This window comes from Pygocentrus nattereri, chromosome 6 (assembly GCF_015220715.1).
Source record: "Pygocentrus nattereri isolate fPygNat1 chromosome 6, fPygNat1.pri, whole genome shotgun sequence".
Lineage (NCBI taxonomy): Eukaryota > Metazoa > Chordata > Actinopteri > Characiformes > Serrasalmidae > Pygocentrus > Pygocentrus nattereri.
The window spans coordinates 23,591,520-23,605,083 of record NC_051216.1 but is presented as its reverse complement, the minus strand read 5'-3'; the positions used below and the strand labels follow the sequence as shown (position 1 = coordinate 23,605,083).

Genomic DNA, 13,564 nt, shown 5'->3' with positions numbered 1-13,564 from the left:
ACTGTCAAATCTCTCTGAGACACAGTATACAATACATCAAACAACAGCAAAGATTCATGCAGCACCGGCATACAACATTACTGCTTTCATTTAACCCCTTAAACGGCCAGTCAGGACCCACTGGCAAGTCCAAAGTTTTGTTACACACTTCTATAACTTAGGAATAGACAACATAGTCCATGTAGCAGTCCCAACAGGGTCTCACAGCCAGTTAGTGATCGTTGCTAAAATTCTTGATTTCGCAGCAGCTTTTCTCAATATTCACTTTGATATTTGCAACATGTTAATTTTAGGGGGGTTATAATAAACTTCTATTGTAATGGTTATAAGCCTGATACATTTCTTAGTTGATTCCTGATGAAGACAAAAGAGAAACAACATTTAAGTTCTTTTTTAATACTTTAAACTAACATGATGTAATAACTACTTGTACACAAAAAATATGTATATAGTTAAATATTCTTACAATCTGCAGGGTAAAACTTTGATAAACCTTGTAGAGAAACTTCAGGCTGCTAAACATGCATGAGTGAGCTCCAAAGCCATGCCTGTTTTGTGTCATATTGTATTTTCATAACAACTCATAATAGTTAAAATTCTTCTGAACCATCTAGACACTGTACAAAAATGTTCCTGTTGCACTCTGGGAAGCCCTCAGCAACAGGGGAAAATTTACTGTACTGTAGCCTAATAGCATATTGAGGTCTTGTAATGCTTTTAAGGTAAAAGGGAATGGCATGTACATATTATATTCATATTGCTTAGCAAAACAGTTCCCAACCAAAGAATTATCACATTTGAAACATCATCATCAGGCTATTTGTCAATCATCGCTGATATCCAGTTATATCAACCTGTCACCCAGGGCTGCTCTTGAACTAGTCTCTGAACAAAGCATTTAATGTTCTTTGCTATAATAAACACAGTGATTATGAATATGTCCATAAAAGTGTAGAAAGCCTAGTTAAAGTAACATTTTATGATTTTATTTTATGTTGTATGCCATGCAAAATAATCTCACACTGCTTTCTTGTAAAAGTTCAGGAATTGATTGGCTAATGTTTAAAAAAATTATTTGCAAATGTGATCATTGCTGAATTATCATTGGCTTCCTAGCGTGCAGCACATAAGATGCACACTTAATTGTAGAAGCACCTGTGGTGATTTGACAAAATGTGTAAACCCTAGATATTGAATAATAAGCCTCAGGATGTAATAAAGCTAGATTTTAAGTGATTTAAACTGAACAACTCTCACTGTAAGCTGAATGTGATATGCTTTTGTTGTGTAGCTCATGCAGTTGTATTACTGGGCTGGTGTATGTGTGTGTACTGGATGTAAACACCACTCTGCTGATTGGATGTGGAAGAGAATCGCTTGAGGATCGCTGTAGGTTAGCCATATAAACTTACCCCATTTTAACAAAGTCTCTGTGTGCACCTTTACTCTGCTTGCTTCAGGGTAAACTTCACTGGCTCCCCCCAAATGCTTCTTTGTCTGCTGATCTGTCCTTCAAGGTAGACTCACCATCCACAAATCCAGACAGCTGAAGCCCTGAGCATAAACATCTGCAAAAGATGAGACAGGTCTCTCAGTAGATGCCTCTAAAAATAATATGATCAATTTTCAGAACTGTCTCTTGCATGCCTTTACAAATACGTGTTGGTATCATGCAATGCTGATAAACAATAATAACAATAACAAAAACAAAAACAACAACAACAACAACAACAAACGTCTGTTCAATTCGGGCGGAAGGCCAGGGTGTATCCTGCCTTCCGCCCGAATACTGCTGGGATAGGCTCCAGCACCCCCCCCCCTCCGCGACCCTGACGGAGAAGCGGCTTAGAAAATGGATGGATGGATGGATGGATGTTCAATTCATTGTTCATCACTAGAATTGATTTGCACTCAAACAAAATGCACATAAACAAAGTCTGTTAGACAAACACTTACAGTGAGCATTGGAAGTCTGGGCAGAGCACACTAATAATGATTAGTGTAAATAAATTATTAGATTGTAAATAAATAGCCTCTCTATATTGCTAGATTTGGAAGCACTCACAAACATCAATGAAACAAAACAGCACACCACTGTTGCCAACATCAACCCAAACAGCTAAAGTCTAGGGTAATAAATGCGTCATACACCAACAATCCAGAGTTGCTGCCATCAACCTCCAGGCATGGCCTATCTTTCATTTTATTCCCAGTGTACTTGATATCTGCCACATTCTGTCTGCAAAGCAGATTCTAAAAAATGTGATGGTGGCTTCTGAATGCATGCCATTTTTCTCATTCCCTAGGGAGGCAGCTCCTGACCTTAGTCAGAAAGCCAGCTTTAGTCAACAAAGATATTCAGTTTCTTCTTCAACAATCTCCCTTTCTCTCATCCCAGGCAGGACAGGAAGGGACATGACAGAGTCACTGTCTGGCGTCTGATAAGTGTCTAACTGCAATAAATGGTTCTGTTGCCTGGTGAGACAGATCTGAGTGACAGAACACCTGAGGACCTCCACTGTTACCCTGAGTAAGGGGGATAGTATTTTAGGCCACACTGTGATCAACTACTGACAGTTCCAGCTTTTCAAAAACACCTTAGTGTACATTACTCAAGGCCACACTAATCTGGTAACAAATCTGATCCACATACGGAAGAAATCAAGCTGAAATTGCAAAACTGATCATAATGCAATAACAAAAAACTAAAGAAAACTGAACACCTGAACTATCCTTTACACACTATTTTTTGCTGTGAAAGAGTTGTAAAGTCATGCATTTGTTCTGTAGTGTAGTAGTGCTTGTATATTTCTGGTTGTTATAATCAAAAATAGCTCATTTTAAAATAAACAATAAGAAATAAAAATAAGATCCTTAATGCATCAGTTCATATTCCAGGTTTCAGTATTGTGTCAGTATTGGAAGAGAAACAGTGGTATCATGCTACCTTTATGAAGTACACATTATCTCATCTTTATGCCAACAGATATGCATATACCATACAAGCCAAAGTCCAGTAACAGTCTTGTCACTGAACCACGTCATTTTAGGCAGTTAATGTCATTTACATGGCTCTGTAAATGCTGATCAGAGAATTAATCTCCCTATAATCTTTTCCCTGTACCCATTCTCTAGAGTATTGTCTAAAGCAGTTCGTATCACCAAGAGAATGTGTAGAGGTGTCCAGACGTTTTAATATCTGTCTAATATTCAACAAACTAGCTAAACTCATCTTGCTGCCAGGGATTGTGTATATAAACTTCAGCCAACACTAGAGTTATGACGATGCACTGTGACACTGTGATATCGCAGTGCAAAACTGTGAGAATGTGCAGTGGAGAATGTGCATTCCATTCATTATGCCATCTAAAGCTATTATATTTTTGAGCTCCAACATTCGCAAAACAACCAACAACCCCATTCAGATTGTTCATTTGAAATCTGTGCAAGAACACGGACTGTCATAATTTTTCTCCATTCAAATTTTGTACAGCCCTGTGATGGACTAGCGACCTGTCCAGGGTGTGTCCTGCCTTCCGCCCGATGACCGCTGGGATAGGCTCCAGCACCCCCCGCGACCCTGAGGGAGAAGCGGCTTAGAAAATGGATGGAAATTTTGTACAAAGTATGAGAATACTGAATTGAGAACTCATCAACAATCAAACAGAATCAAGTGCCATTACACTCCTTCAATCTACAACTGGGCAATATACAAAATGATTGTGATAAATTATGTTACAGTAGAATACAATCATTTTTTCTGAATATATAGTGCTAAATCGCCCGTACCTGTAGAACACTGATCAACTGTATGTTTCATTATAAACAGAGCAAAATTAGTCCTGTTTAACTGGATTTTTTGCAACACAGTATGCCAAATATTGAAATAAAATAATTGTAGTCAGTTATTTTAGTATTTTTTAATGTAGCACTACTTATTCTTTTGACTCTGTTTCACCTGATCAGATGTCTAAAAGATGAGTATTGTGACATACTGTGTGTATACTGAAAATTTCTTGAAAAACTGAAATACTATATGCCATATTACCTACTTCTACTACAATCATAGCAGAAAAAGATTCTATGCAGTGCCAAAAAAGGTTCTTCTACTTGTAACAGTGCAGCCCTTTTCGGTGCTATAAAAGAGCAATTTTTAAAAAGGGTTCTTTAAAGAATCACATTGTTGACATCAGAACAAAACCTTGTCCGTTTTTGTTTTTTTCTGTGTTAAAATGTATGCGTTAAGAGTGAGAGTAAGAATTATAAGACTTCTATTCAAAGCAAATACCATTTCCCTTCTCCTATAAATTTACCATTGTGAAGATAAAAGTATTTAACAGGAGAGGGAGCGAGAGCGAGAGCGAGAGCGAGAGCGAGAGCGAGAGCGAGAGCGAGAGAGAGAGAGAGAGAGAGAGAGAGAGAGAGAGAGACTAAAAGAAACAGGCATTCAGACAGAAACAGAGGTAACAATAACATTAATTCTGAGCACCATCCAAACACAGCCAGTAATGGTGTGATAATGATATGGCACCTCATTATAACTACTCTGTTAGTACTTTTAAAAGACCCCCACATGAAGATTACACATGAAAAATGTCCATCCTCCAACACACACACACTAAACTGTGATAGGATATACCCCTCTGTCCTGCATACTACATGCAGTTTATATTCCTTCCTTAAAATTATTATTATTATTATTATAAAGTATAATTATTTTTATGACAATACACACCATTTTGTCAGGTCAACTTACAAAAAAAAAAAAAAAAAGAAGACCCTTCCCCGTGGCTAATGAAAAGCCATAATCTTTTACTCTGATTTCCAAACCTAGCTCACAATGTGCCTCTAACATGATTTGAGGAATCTGTAACAGCATCCCCAGGGGTCATTTAAGCCAAAGTAGTGTGCAGGTACCACACCAGTGGTTTTTTTTGAGGATGTTTGACTGAAAGTGGACCAAACCCAAGGGTGGTCAGAAGCTTTCTCATCTCAGTAATTCAGTGCATGGATGGAGCCTCACAGCAGGACTGTACTGCTGAGGTGAGGTGAGATGTGACTCACATCAAAGTCCATGATAGGCAATGCTCTCTCAAAAGGCGCAGTATAACACACTGTGATGAGTATGGGGTTGACAGGGAATGGAAAATCACTCTCAACTCTAAATCTCCAGTCACTTTTCCATTGAAACACCCAGTAGGTGGCCAAACTACATGACTACCATCACTTCCTACCACTTCAGGCAGTTGCATTCTGGGAAAGCCATAAATGTTTGCCTCCATGAAAAGCAGCAGTTTCTCAGAACTATCCCTGTGGGGCTAGGAGAAAATATACAAAAACATAAAGGGAACAATAGGGCAAGACACTGAGTCATGCTTGGAGCTCTACAATTGCGATATGAGTCCTCTCAATACAAATAAAGAGTTGAGTTCTTATGAGGACAGCTTGTGTGTTTTGCTACCTCTTAGTGGCCATGCTGGTATTAGTACCTACTGGCCCCATCGCCTAATCCTCATGATTCCATGTCTTCCCTGAAACACCAAATATCCTGGAAAGGTCTGGAAATTCCAGCCAATTATTGATCATTTGTATCTTGAGGTAAGTAGACTAAAGGTCATCTTTAAGGTTACATTATCCTTATTTGTTTTGCTGTAAAATGGACCAGCACTGCTAGATGTGCTAAACTGTCCATCTGCAGCTTTGAGGTCATGGACAACAGCAAGAAAAAAGGAAGAAAAAGGAAGAAAAAAAAAAAACAGCTAGGAAAAAACCACTAGTACAAAATCTGTCAAGAAGAGCACAGCTGACAAATAGCAGGTACTGTGAAACCCGTTATCTGGATTTCAGGGGTTAAGATAAGTGGTTCCAAGACAGAGCTATTGAGCTGTGGGAGTTAGAGTCAGAGAGAGCGAGCTGCATAAGTAGATGCAGAGCTCTTAATGACCTGGAGAACCATTCAATTCCCTGTCAGTGCGGCATGGGAGCATTCTGACAACAGCAGGCGAGACCGAGGCAACTGCAGTGCATCAAAGCATGAGGAGACAGCCTCGACACATTCACGAGAGGAATGAAGCCTCAAGTTCTTTTCAGGGGCAAATCTGGGTTAACCAGCATTCCACCATGGCAGACATGTTTAACACTTCTAACGGTGCACTGCTCAAGTGCAGAGAGGTGTATGGTAATTAGTGCTGGGTGGTATCAATCAAAGTCAATATCACAATATTTTTGTCATAATTTCAGATGATTTTTTAGTTTGCATTAATGAAGTTTATGAATCAGTGCTTCCTGGATGCTGGTAATGTCAAAACATCATCCCTCTCACTATAGAACACCAACTCATTCTATTTTCACACAATAGGGACCCTTAGACTATATTTTGAACATCAACCAGACAGACCCAATATTGGAAACAGTTGCATTTGTCTTTTGTAGCGAAGTTAGCTTTCACCAGCTTTGAACTTGAGGTCAGTAGACACGTACAATGAATAGCAACAAGGGCTGATTATAGCTATGAAAACGGCTTGTTACGGTAACATACTAGGAAGGCTTGTGTTAGATTCTGAGCTAACGTTAACATTAGTCTTGCTTAAGTCTCGTAATGCTTGAACTTTCTCAGTGTTAGATTTGTTTTGTCATCTCATTTAAGCATAATGCCTTTATTTACTAAGTTTTTCTTTTAAAGAGTAGCCTTAAACTCTATTTGCACAGAATTCGTTTTTCATTGTTAGATGGAGTAATGCCAGTTTACCTCAGGATATCTGTAATGTTTAAAACATTTCATTTTGACATGATTCCGTTTACCCTCACAATTTACCTCTCTGTCCAACATAAATGCAGTGCGTCATTAGCATCAGCATTAGCTTGGAAATTTACAGCAAATCAACTTCACTGCATACAATCATGCTTTTTGCACATGTTCTGATTTGTACATGTAAGATGAGACATGTTACATATCGGTCTGATTTTAGCCACAGAGAACAATGAGGGGCTGAAGTGGCAGATTCATAGTAGCAAATGACACCCCTAAATTCAATGTCACACTCACTCCTAAACTGCTGGTGTTTGGGATTACTTGGATTGTAAGAAGCAGTAAATGTAACCAACTTTTAAGACTGAACTTTGAAGATATGGAAAAACCTGCAGATTTCTTTAAAAAACTACAAGCAAGGTATAACAAAGGCAAAGAAAGAAAACAATACTACAGTTGTTCATCTGCGTACTGTTCTGTTAAATATTATATTTTCTGCTTTTTTACCTGACTCTGAACAATACGATACATCATGATCTATTGTTATTGCTTAAACCTAAACGCAGTGTCACGCTGAGCAAATTTCATAGTATATTAGTACAGAAGATATATCTCTCAGGCAATGGAACAGAACGTGGATGTCCAGCTCCAGTGCTGGAGGGGCTTAGCCTTATTTGAGTATTTCCTTGCTCAAAATCAGCAGTTAGGTACCAGGTTTTGTTGGTGTGTTAGAGCAAGGAAATCACCTAAGTGTTTACATTTACATTTGGATACTAGTCCCACAGAACCAGAGCTGGAACTGAGAAACAGAAAGTTACAGTAAAGAACTCAACATGGATCTTATGGCATCCAGAGTGATTATGATGTTTCCCTGTTTACTTCAAATGATGTGTGTAATCCAGTTGTACTAAGTATAGAACGAATAGATCAGGCTTGTGTCTCTTCTTGTAACTTGAGTCTGTAATTTTTCATGTTTCTTTGATGTAAATGCTTCCCATAAATAATAAAGTAGGTAGATGAGGTGAGAAAACCTTTGTTGCCTCACAGAGTTTTCCATAAACAGTCTGCTTTCTTATGCACTCAAGGTGGCCACAGGCTTTTGTGTACAGCCCTGTTAAAAGGCTCCTTATATAAAACAAGGAAATGTGCTTTGCCTTGATAAGATACTTCTGCAGGGAATGGAGCTCATTGGTTGAGAGAGAAAAAAAAAGTTGTAATATGGCACTGAACCAACGTCTGCCTGTCCGCTTGTTGGTGGTGGTGATTAATTAATGACTCTGCTGCTACAATGTGATATCATTACCACATAATTTCTTCCAGAAAAGCTGTGTGTGATATAAATAGGCACTGCAATTCCAATGAGTCCAGGCCTATCAGTAAAGTGGACCCGAGCCTTGCTGACATCCTTGCTACTGACTCTAATAGGGATTATAGATCTGCCTGCTCTAGACATGAAACTCTGGATGAGCAAGTGAAATAGAATACAATTTTAGCAGACAAACAAATCTCCCATAGTAATGTGATTGCTTTTGACATTGCTTATATAATACATAAGATGCCATGGAAACAGATAAAAATGTTTTCTATGAAATGAATCTGCATCAGAGCCCTTTGTGATGTAACATGCTGGCAAGCCGATTTCTGCATTGTATTGCAGTAGGAAATGAAGTGGCATGATAATTGCCTTTTAGACTAATGAATCAGTGAGCCGCAGCTACCCAGAAGGCTTTTTCTCTTGAGTTAGATTATTCAAACGAACACGATACCCAGATTCTGAAAGATAAGTAGGGTCAGTTCAAACAGGACATGATCACAGTGTCAGTGTACTAACCAGTGCAGTTGTGTTTAAAACAGAGACTACTGGCTGGCATGACTAAGTGTGTATTTGTGTGACAAAGCTGAAGAGGATGGTAATATGGAAAGGAACTGCACCAAGGACAAAGAAAGACAATAGGGGAAAGAAGGAGGAGAAAGAAAGATGGTTGAAATAGAAATGGGACTGATTAAGAGATGACCTGGAGAGGGCAGAGAGGAGCAAAAACATGAACGTAGGAGATAAAGAGGTGGAAAGAGGAGGAGAGACTAGGTAATCTCTGGAGGGAAGCACTGTTGATAAACAAAGGGGTGATTATAAGGCAGGATTGCACTAAGCAGCAGATGGCTCAATGACTCACTCATCAGAATGAGATTGAGAGACAGACAGACAGACAGACAGACAGACACAGAGAGAGAGAGAGAGAGAGAGAGAGAGAGAGAGAGAGAGAGAGAGAGAGAGAGAGAGAGAGACTATCAGAGAATCACAGCGATCACTCATTCTTCCCATTACAGTCAGATGTGTACTTACTGTGATAAGCTTCACTACAAGGCTCTAAGTAAACCACACAGCCTCTTGAAAATTCAGTTTCAAATGTTAAATTAATTATGACAAACAATCCTGTTCAAACCGCATTAAGTCCACACCTGAGGACCACCACTTACATGGAGAACCCCACCTGTCCTCACCTGTCAATAACAATTCCAACAGAGAGGATAGCATTAACCCAACACTACAGGCAAAATATCACCACTTTCACCAAAAAAAAAACAAAATCAAAAAAAAAATACATAACATTTGGGAACACCACTGCTCTTTACACTGATGAATGGGCCACTATATTAAGGATAGCCCCAGTCCAAATCCATTGTAACATACACAGCCATGACTACCTCACAACAGTTGAGTTCTGTATTAATGCGCCAACACACTAGACATCACTGTGCTGGAACTGGACTTATTGCACGGACCACCAAGCATACTGACAGATGAAGCAGGAACCCAGTTTTGTTTCAACTGTGGGACGAAAAACTTATTTTCTGAACAACTAAGCTAAAAGATAGCTGTCTAAACAGATTAAACAGTAGCTGGCAAGCTAAAACGCTTCTCCATTGATATTCAGTGATAGGCTTTAAATTGAAAAGAAAAAAAAAACAAAAACAATGATTTACTGCTAAACAGCAATATAAAAAGTAAAGAACATGAATATCCTACACACTTCAAATGTCTGAGGTTTTGGTTAGATCTGGTTAGAAGTAATATGTAACCCAGTGGGAAAACAGATGTGTGATGCACTATATTGCCAAAAGTATTCACTCACCCATCCAAATAATTGAATTGAGGTGTTACAATCACTTCCACGGCCACAGGTGTATAAAACCAAGCACCTAGTCATGCAGACTGCTTCTACAAACATTAGTGAAAGAATGGGTCGCTCTCAGGAGCTCAGTGAATTCCAGCGTGGTACTGTGATAGGACGCCACCTGTGTAACAAGTCCAGTCATGAAATTTCCTCACTACTAAATATTACACAGTCAACCGTCAGTGGAATTATAACAAAGTGGAAGCGATTGGGAATGTTAGCAATTCAACCATAAAGTGGTAGGCCACGTAAAATGACAGAGTGGTGTCAGCGGATGTTGAGGCGCATAGTGCACAGAGGTCACCAACTTTCTGCAGACTCAATCTCTACAGACCTCCAAACTTCATGTGACATTCAGATTAGCTCAAGAACAGCGTAGAGCTTCATGGAATGGGTTTTCCATGTCCAAGCAACTGCATCCAAGCCTTACATCACCAAGCGCAATGTAAAGCGTCGAATGCAGTGCTGTAAAGCACCGCCACAGGACTCTAGAGCGGTGGAGACGTGTTCTCTGGAGTGATGAATCACACTCCTCCGTCTGGCAATCTGATAGATGAGTCTGGGTTTGGCAGTTGCCAGGAGAATGGTACTTGTCTGACTGCATTGTGCCAAGTGTAAAGTTTGGTTGAGGGGGGATTATGGTGTGGGGTTGTTTTTCAGGAGTTGGGCTTGGCCCCTTAGTTCCAGGAAAGGAACTCTTAATACTTCAGCAGACCAAGAGATACTGGACAATTTCATGCTCCCAACTTTGTGGGAACAGTTTAGGGATGGCCCTTTCCTGTTCCAACATGATTGCGCACTAGTGCGCAAATCAAGGTCCATAAAGACATGGATGAGCTAGTTTGGTGTGGAAGAACTTGACTGGCTTGCACAGAGTCCTGACCTCAACCTGATAGAACACATTTGGGATGAATTAGAGTGGAGACTATAACCCAGGCCTTCTCTTCCAATATGTCTAACCTCACAAATGCGCTTCTGGAAGAATGGTCAAAAATTCCTATAAACACATGTTATATGTAATAGTTGCAAAGGGTGGGCTGACATCATATTAAACCCTATGGATGAAGAATGGGATGTCACTCAATGTCATATGCGTGTGAAGGCAGATGAGTGAATACTTTTGGCAATATAGTGTACCTTCACAGAAATTGACGAGAGGAGAATTACCACTGTGTAATGTTTTCCAGTTTTCTCATACACTAGAGGACGCTCCCGAGCAAGTCCAAAATCCATGGGTTGAGATGGAGCACTTTAGCAAAATAATAGTTTATGACTGCTTAAACATTTTAAACATAAAGGAATACATATTTTCAATTTAAAGGAATGCAATATTTTCTGAACACAGAACAGCGCAAAACATTTTAACACTGCCAATATATTTTGAATGCTTTTGAATTTGAGTTATACAAGTTTAAAACGGCATGTACACTCACAATGTTAGTGAGTGTGAACTGCCAATGAGCTGCTCTGCTCACCAACCAATCGGCACTCAGTAGCAGTAATGCTAGTGTCCTGCTGCCCAAAACCTGTTTGCTGTATAAAAGAAAACATATGGGTATGTCTTTTTTTAGTGAAATACAAACTTCTATCATGGTTCTTGATATAACAGGGGAAATTGGAAAAAACATAAACCAGCTCTGGTACCGTTAGCTTGATGCCAACACATTGCAGATTGCATAAAACTGCTAGCGGTAATCATTACTACCGCTGCAGTAGTGATGTGGTGAGTAAAAATCACTCATAAGGTTTCTACTTTAAAACACTGCTACACTGTATTATGACAAACACACTATATAATAATACTTTTTTTATTATGCCAAATCCATGAGGAAATCAAAGTAATGCATGGCATCTCATGGCTAATTGCTTATTACAAATATTTAGTTAATTAACATACATTACAGTTAAGAATGTTTTATAATACTGTGAAGTTACTGGTCTGGAAATGCAAGGTTTGGTTTACTCTACTTATGACTCTTAAGAAGGAGTCATCAGTTCTGGTCCTGGAGGTCCACAGTCGAACACTGTTTACAGATTTCCCTGATCAATCACCCCCACTAAAGCTGATAATTTACAGATAAGCTGAATCAGGTGTGTTAGAGCAAGGAAATGACCAAACTGTGGTGGACACTGGGCCTCCAAGACTAGAATTGATGACCTTTGTTTTAAGGATTCAGGCAAAAACAATATAGGAGATGTGCTGTATGATCATGTGTACACTTGAATTCTTCAGCAGGCAGCTCTCAGCACCCTTCTGTCTCTTGTTTGGCTTAGAAGAATTTTAGGATGTCCTGAGGTCCTGCCTGTGGCAGCCACATTTCAACTGTGCTGAGGCTCCATGTCAACTCCAATAATTGTCCAGATACAAGATCTTCACACAGCTCTGTTCTCAGGGTTCCAGCCGTTAAATTTACGAGCACACACACACACACACACACACACACACACACACACACACACACACACACACACACACACACACACACACACACACACACACACACACACACACACACAGGTTCTTTGTTGTTTTAGAGACTGGAGATGGGATCAAAGCAGGGGAGCACCACGTGAAGGTGCCCTAGTCTTCCCGGGGTCCAGTTGGCCGGTAATGGGCTTTCATTTGGGGGTGAGGAGGTGAGAGCAGGGAAGGAGAGAGGGGAGGGAAAGGGGGATTAGAAATGAGTAGACAGAGGGAGGGACTGCAACTGATCAGCTGTCATCTCTGTGGACTGCAGACTACTGCGCCTTTCACTAGAAAAATCAAGGCCCAATTGAGAGAGAAGACTATGGTTAACTCCTGCCACAATCAACTCCATTTCAAAGTGCTGTTTTAGCATTCAATAAAGACAGGAATGAAATACCAACATCTTAGACAACGTCAGCATGACACTGCCACTTAAATAAAGTATTTACTGCTGAAATTATTAATAACCATTACCATAAGTTTAGCAGTTTCTGAAATAATGTTAGTATTAATTTTAAACACAAAAAAGACAAAAAAATGTTCATTATCATTGCATTCATAAGCAACTTATGAATGCAACAAGAAACTGAATACTGAAACCATTCACCTACAATGGTAGCATGAAGGCCAAATACCCTGCATCTTTCACATTTCATTTCTCTTAATAGCTGATAACAAAGCCATGTAGAGATGGCACTGATCTGACAGCCAGTATCCATATTCAGTTGCTACCAGCAAGAAATGCTGGGTCAGATAATCATGGAAAAAAGAACAAACCCGATTCAATTCTGTATCAAACCAAGCATGAAATTTCACATAATTGCTTGTAAAAAGTGAGGTCACATGATAACAATAAGCACATGTAGCTTAACACTACCATAAGAAGTGAGTGGCTAGGTCAGTATTTTATTAGAATTACAATTACTTCATTTTAAACAGTTTAATTTTGCATACATTAAGTTATATCTGTAAGTTTTTTTTGGTGGAAAAGTTTAACTTAATTACATTTTTTTATTTTACATTTTTATGTTGTTGGCTATGCATTTTCCTGTGATGTAGTAGAATTTCTTAAATGGAGTGCTCAAGTTAAAATAGCCCAAATTAAAGCTCAAAAATATATATAACTTTTGTCTAAGGTAACAGGAAGCATCTCAAACTTTATATATCCAAAAT

The 13,564-nt window shown here is 39.2% G+C and overlaps 1 protein-coding gene across 4 annotated transcripts in view; it reads right to left on the bottom strand.

Annotated features, from left to right (window-relative positions):
- Positions 1-13,564, bottom strand: part of si:dkey-91i10.2 (uncharacterized protein LOC555224 homolog) — a 47,014-nt gene that overhangs the window by 16,928 nt on the left and 16,522 nt on the right. For all 4 annotated transcript variants that reach the window (XM_017692423.2, XM_037539095.1, XM_017692425.2 and 1 more), the window contains exon 2: positions 1,413-1,568. The gene's annotated coding sequence lies outside the window, so the exon portion shown is untranslated. The remainder of the gene's footprint in view (positions 1-1,412; positions 1,569-13,564) is intronic.